Source organism: Erythrolamprus reginae, chromosome 13 (genome assembly GCF_031021105.1).
Source record: "Erythrolamprus reginae isolate rEryReg1 chromosome 13, rEryReg1.hap1, whole genome shotgun sequence".
Classification (NCBI taxonomy): Eukaryota; Metazoa; Chordata; class Lepidosauria; order Squamata; family Dipsadidae; genus Erythrolamprus; species Erythrolamprus reginae.
The window spans coordinates 14508552-14515830 of NC_091962.1; positions in this window are offsets into that span (position 1 = coordinate 14508552).

Consider the following 7279-nt stretch of genomic DNA (forward strand, 5'->3'; position numbering starts at 1 on the left):
CCCACTGAGGCTTCTCCCTGCCTTTTCCAGCCCTGTTTCCTCCCAGGAGATTCCTAGAGAGGCCCCATTGAGGCTTCTCCACACCTTTTCCGACCTTGTTTCCTCCCAGGAGATTCCTAGAGAGGCCCCACGGAGGCTTCTTGCCGCCTTTTCCGGACCTGTTTCCTCCCAGGAGAGGCCCCATGGAGGCCTCTTCCTGCCTTTTCCGACCCTGTTTCCTCCCAGGAGATTCCTAGAGAGGCCCCACTGAGGTTTCTCCCTGCCTTTTCCAGCCCTGTTTCCTCCCAGGAGATTCCTAAAGAGGCCCCACGGAGGCTTCTCCCTGCCTTTCCCGGCCCTGTTTCCTCCCAAGACATTCCTAAAGAGGTCTCGCGGCCTCTCCAAAGACTCGGGGCGGCTCACAACAATAATAATAACAGTATTACAATATAACAAATCTAATATTTAAAAAGCATCTAAAAACCTATCCTTTAAAAAGCCCTACAACGCAAGCATACCATACATAAAACTATATAAGCCTGGGGGAGACGTCTCAATTTTCATTTTAATTGCATAACAGGTGCATACGATAAGAAAGAGGAAGTAATTATATAATTGTTTGGAATAATAGATAATTCGTATTTACATGTCAACATTAGAGAAACATCTTTCAGCTGTGGCGAGGGGGGCGTTCGCCCAGGTTCGCCTGGTGCACCAGTTGCGACCCTACTTGGACCGGGAGTCACTGCTCACGGTCACTCATGCCCTCATCACCTCGAGGCTCGACTACTGTAATGCTCTCTACATGGGGCTACCTTTGAAAAGTGTTCGGAAACTTCAGATCGTGCAGAATGCAGCTGCGAGAGCAATCATGGGCTTTCCCAAATATGCCCATGTCACACCAACACTCCGCAGTCTGCATTGGTTGCCGATCAGTTTCCGGTCACAATTCAAAGTGTTGGTTATGACCTATAAAGCCCTTCATGGCACCGGACCAGATTACCTCAGGGACCGCCTTCTGCTGCACGAATCCCAGCGACCAGTTAGGTCCCACAGAGTGGATCTTCTCCGGGTCCCGTCAACTAAGCAATGTCGCCTGGCGGGACCCAGGGGAAGAGCCTTCTCTGTGGCGGCCCCGGCCCTCTGGAACCAACTCCCCCCAGAGATTAGAACTGCCCCCACCCTCCTTGCCTTTCGTAAACAACTTAAAATCCACCTCTGCCGCCAGGCATGGGGGAATTGAGATCCTCTTTCCCCCTAGGCCTTTACAATTCTATGCATGGTATGTATGTATGTATGTTTGGTTTTTATATTAATTGATTTTTAATCATCAATACCAAATTACTATTGTACACTGTTTTATTGTCGCTGTTAGCCGCCCCGAGTCTCTGGAGAGGGGCGGCATACAAATCCAATAAATAAATAAATAAAATAAATAAATATAAATAGGAATGGATTCAGACAGTTTATATACATCATGTAACCAACGTCTGATTTAAAATTTGAGTCGTATGCCAACGGTATGTAATCTTATTCATTTATTGTTGTCTATTATCAAGTGGAATCGCGAAGGGCCCAAAGCCCTCCAGGTATTGAGAATTAGAGGTGATAGAGTACCCTGAGGACCTGATTCGATTTTGGGTAATTTTCTTAGCTTCTTCGTTTCCCCCCCTTTCTTTCTCTTCTGTTGTTTTGTTTTCTAAGGTCTTGGCATCGAATGGCAGCCCCCTTCTTTGCCCCAGAAAGAAACGGATCCCAGCAGCTCCCCCTAACAGGCAACCACAGATCCTCCCTTTCTCTCCTCCCTTCTTTACACAACTGGGGGAAACATCAGCCTGTCGAAAACTGCAACCCACACCATCTCTTGTCGTGGAGGCGGAAGGCCGAGAATCCCACACACTCTGTTTTTTGTCGGGTTGTCCCCTTATAGACCTGGCGTTCCCGTGCCATAGTTCTAAAGCATTTTCTGGCTATTTTCAGATTTGGTCCCCCTTTTAAGAACGTAAGAACCTACGAAGAGCCCTGCTGAATGGGGCCAAAGCCCATCGAGTCCAGCATTCTGTGTCCCACAGTGGCCCACCAATTGTCCAGGGGTGTCTTGAGCAGAAAGAGAAGGCAAAACCCTCCCTTCCCCTTGACCCCCAACAAATAGGACCCAAGGAATTAGGTAGGTAGGTAGGTAGGTAGGTAGGTAGGTAAGTAGGTAGGTAGGTAGGTAGGTAGGTAGGTAGATACATACATACATACATACATACATACATACATACATACATACATACGAACATAAGAAGAGCCCTGCTGAATGAGGCCAAAGCCCATCGAGTCCAGCATTCTGTGTCCCACAGTGGACCCCCAATTGTCCATGAAGATCTTGAGCAGAAAGAGAAGGCAAAACCCTCCCTTTCCCTTGACTCCCAACAAATGGGACCCAAGGGGGTAGGTAGGTAGGTAGGTAGGTAGATAGATTAGATAGATGATAGATAGATAGATAGATAGATGATAGATAGATAGATAGATAGATAGATAGATAGATAGATAGATAGATAGATAGATGATTGACAGACAGACAGACAGACAGACAGATAGTGTTCGCCCTAGAACAAGGACAGAAACACCAGCCTGAAGATGACGAGTGGGACCTCGTCGAAATGTCACCAGAAATTTCCAAATCCTACACGGGAAGAAACCCGAATATACCAAGACCGTCATAGATAGATAGATAGATAGATAGATAGATAGATAGATAGATAGATAGATAGATAGATAGATAGATAGATAGATAGATAGATAGATAGATAGATAACAACATAAGAGCCCTGCTGAATCAGGCCAAAGCCCATCGAGTCCAGCATTCTGTTTCCCACAGTGGCCCACAAATTGTCCAGGGGAATCTTGAGTAGAAAGAGAAGGCAAAACCCTCCCTTTCCCCTGACCCCCAACAAATGGGACCCAAGGGAACCCTGCCTGCCTCAACCAACATAGAGGCGGCCCTTGGACATCCGTTTCAATAACCACCGGTGGTTTCAATAACCACCGACCACTTGGTATCCATGAATCTGTCTCATCCTGCCTTGAAGCTCTCCAGGCTCACAGCTGTCACGACCTCTTCTGGAAGTGAGTTCTATAAACCAAGGACCCTCTGGGTGAAGAAATATTTCCCTTTATTTGTCCTCGCTTTCTTACCTACGAGCTTTAGGGTCATCCTAGTATTCCTAGGGTCACCCCCTCATCCTAGCATTGTGTGATACAGAAAATGATTTTTTCTCCATCCACTTTTTCTATCCCGTGCAGGATTTTATACACTTCGATCAAGTCACCCCTTCAACGCCGTCTTTCAAGGCTGAAGAGACCAAGGCGTTGCAACCTGGTTTCATAAGGGAGGGGCTCCATTTCCTTGATCATTGAGCAAATAATGTGTGCAAAAACCATTAGGAAAGAAATAAAAGCTCGGAATTTGGGTGGGAGGGTGAAGAGGAGGAGGACAGTGGCTGCCCAGAGCGAAGGGGGTGTTTATTTTCTCTGGGCTCTGGCAGAGGTTTATTCCCTCTCCAAGCGCCCAGAGAAAGGAAAATGCTCCGTTCTCTCTGGGCTGCCAAAGCCTCCTTAAGCGCCACCGAAAGGCTCCTCTGGCAGCCCAGAAAAGCCCGAGATGGCCGGGATGAAAGGGGGAATGGCAGGAAACTGACCAGGCCTTCGTGCCGCTCTCAAATTTCCTGGGAAATTTTTCCAGGCTCAGGTTCTTAAGTAGAAAATGGTTATTAAGAAGAGGCGAAAAAATCTTGAACACCCGGTTCCTATCTAGAAAAGTTCTTAAGTAGAGGCGTTCTTAGGTAGAAGTACCACTGTATTGTATTATTGTGTTTATTTCAAGCACTTTAGTAGTTAACTTATAGGTTCCTTTTGGGGATAAGGAAATCTGGAAAAGACATGAAAGTACCTAGGCCATCCAGCCTTCTAAGGACCTTGTAGAAGAAAAGTTGATATTTACCTTACTTTTTTTCCCCCCCTAGAAATTTTTATTTTATTTTTTGTCATTAAATAAATGCTCACAACCTTTGCATGACTGTACTCATTGACATACCATGGCATTCAAATTCAAGTACACTCCGTACATTTTAGCCAAACATTTTTAATTCTACTTCTATTTTTATCTTTTCATTTTCCGTTTTTCTATTCTCAATCCAGTCGTACCGCTTCTTCCGTATTGCATAGTATTCCAAATCTGTTTGTCCTTTCAATCCAAATTGTTGATTTGTCCATTTCAGCAGAATCATTTTTAAAAAATTACTAAACTTGGGCGGCAGCATTCCCTGTAAGCTGCGTGCGTGCGCACGCACGTGCCCCAAAATACCCCCCTGTGCACCCTTTTCCATGGGCGCGCGCTCCCCATCCCCCTGCCAGCCCGGGGGGGGGGTGCGGGGACGGGGAGGTGCCGGCAGTAGGAGGAAAGGGAGCCACGGCTGCCCCTGCCTCCCCACAGTGCCTCCGGCCCCCTCGCGTCCCTGGCGTCTTGGCCCTGCCCCCCACCCGCCCGATCCGCCCCCTCTCCTCCGCCGCCTCCTGCCTTAGGGAGCGACTTCTTCCGTGGCGGTGGCGGGCGGCTACAGCTTCTCGGGACGAAAGTGCTCCCAGCCAGGGGGCTGCGAGAGAGGGCTTTCTCCGTGTGCTTCGGGAATGCCCGCCCCGCCCCTCTCGCAGCTCCTTCGCTGGGAGCACTTTCATCCCGGACCTTTCAGCAAGGGGGCTGCAGTAGAGGCAGGCCAGGCGTTCCCGAAGTGCTCGGAGAAAGTGCTCTCACAGCCCCCTCGCTGACAGAGAGAGGGAGAGAGAAAGTAAGTGAGAAAGAGAGAGAGAGAGAAAGGGGGGGAGAGAGATAGCAAGAGAGAGAAGAGAAAAAGCAAGAGAGATAGAAAGCGTGAGAGAGAGAGAAAGCAATAGCAAGAGAAAGAAAACGGGAAAGAGAAAGAGAGAGCAAGAGGGGGAGAGAGAAAGAGAAAAAGAGAGAGAGAGCAAGAGGGGGAGAGAGAGAGAGAAATGACGATTTAAAGCATATGGTAAAAAAAAAAAACCCACCCGTTTGTGTGTGTGTGTGTGTGTGTGTGTGTGTGTGTGTGAACTCTTGAACCATTTCCAATAGCCCACCTGTTATTGGAAATGGTTCAAGAGTTCACACACACACACACACAAGGGGGGAGGAGACAGGGATGGAAAAAGAGAAGATAGTAATAATAGTAATAGATTTTGGTTCTGTTTTATTATTTATTTTAATAAAAAATAAGGGAATTTTTTTCTTATTTATTTATTTAATTTATTTAATTTATCTATTTATTTATTTATTTATTTATACTTCTATGCCGCCCAGTCCCAAAGGGACTGTCGCTCAGACACTATACTTTTCCGCCCACACCGGGGAAAAATTAGAGGGCGGTGTATTCCTTTTTTCTCCAGCATTGCACAAACGTTATTCTTGCTGCGGTTGTTATACGTAAAGTGATATATATATTGTTTTATTGTCTTCCCCTTTTAATAATCCCTAGCAAAAATAATTTCCAGGCTGTGACACTTCTATTTTAGAGGCTTTTTTCCAGCCTGTGAAACCTCCATTTGAGAAGCTGGGCAGGGCTACATTTGGTGTATTAAGATGCACCCAAATTTTCACCCTCTTAGGGAAGAAAAAGGGTGTGTGTTATAATTCCGAAAAATATTATAATGATAGATTTTTGTTATCATTTTTTAATCTGGGCCGGTCAGTATTTTATCCAGCATTTTTACTTACTTTTATACGCGTGTTTTATTACATGTTGGTTTGAGGGACAGCGTGGCAATTGCAAACGCGAATGATACATTTAATTATTCTTGTTTGTGTGTCTTGGGAACTGGTTTGTGTACATTCTTCCTGTTGTTCTTGATTTTCCATGATACCATCTGGGAAAACGGCCACAGGTCAGGGATGGGGCAAAAAAGGGAAACATCTCCAAATCTCTTGAATCGTACAGGTCATTCATTAATTTTAATTTAAAGGTTCCCTGGGTTGAGAAATATTCTAACCACAGGTCCCAGAGACGGATTGGATTTGGAAAGTGGAAAAACCTCCCACAACGTGGCTTGTTTGTTGTACTTACTGTATTTTTTGGAGTATAAGACGCACCTTAGTTTGGGGGGAGGAAAATAGGGAAAAGAATCTATTCACCAGGTATTCATCTGGCCAGCGTCCTTAGTCTGGTCAGCTTCAGCACATTATTTTATCCCCTGGTTAGGGCTTAAAAAAAACTCTGAGAGAGAGTAACAATGAAAGAGCTTGCAAGCCAGTAAGAGCTGGGAACATTGTTAGCACCTGGTTAGGGCTGGAAAGAAATATTTGGAGTAAGAAGAGCAATGAAAAAAATCTACAAAGCCTTAGGGCTTAAAAAAATCTTATTTGAAGAGAGTAACATTGAAAGAGCTTGCAAGCCGGTAAGAGCTGAGAACATTGTTAGCACCTGGTTAGGGCTGGAAAGAAACATTCGAAGCAAGTAAAGCAATGAAAAAAAAACCCTACAAAGACAAGGTTTTGGAAAACATTATTTGCAAAGAGTAACAATGAAAAAGCTTGCAAGCCGGAAAGAGCTGAGAACATTGTTAGCACCTGGTTAGGGCTGGAAAGAAACATTCGGAGCAAGTAGAGCACTAAAAAAACCCCTACAAACACAGGGTTTGGAAAACATTCTAGACAGAGAGTAACAATGAAAGAGCTTGCAAAGAAACATTCTTTGCAAAGAGTAACAATGAAAAAGGTTGCAAGCCGGTAAGAGCTGAGAACATCGTTAGCACCTGGTTAGGGCTGGAAAGAAATATTTGGAGCAAGTAGAGCAATGAAAAAAAACTACAAAGGCTTATTTGGAGAGAGTAACAATGAAAGAGCTTGCAAGCCGGTAAGAGCTGGGAACATCGTTAGCACCTGGTTAGGGCTGGAAAGAAACATTTGGACTGGAAGCTAAAACAAGTACAGCAATGACAAAAGACCTACAAAGGCTTAGGGCTCAAAAAAACCCCTTATTTGGACAGAGTAACAATGAAAAAGGCTTGCACCTGGTTAGGGCTGGAAATAAACTTATTCGGAGCAAGTTAGAGCAATGGGGGAAAAACCCTGCAAAGGCTTAGCGCTTGGAAAACATTCTTCGCAGAGAGTAACCATGAAAGAACCTGCAAGGTAAGAGCTGGGAAGATCGTTAGCACCTAGTTAGGTCTGGGGGTGGAAAGCTTCGAAAAAAGGTGCGGCAAATACAGTATACGCCCCCCAACTCCCAAAGGACTCTGGGCG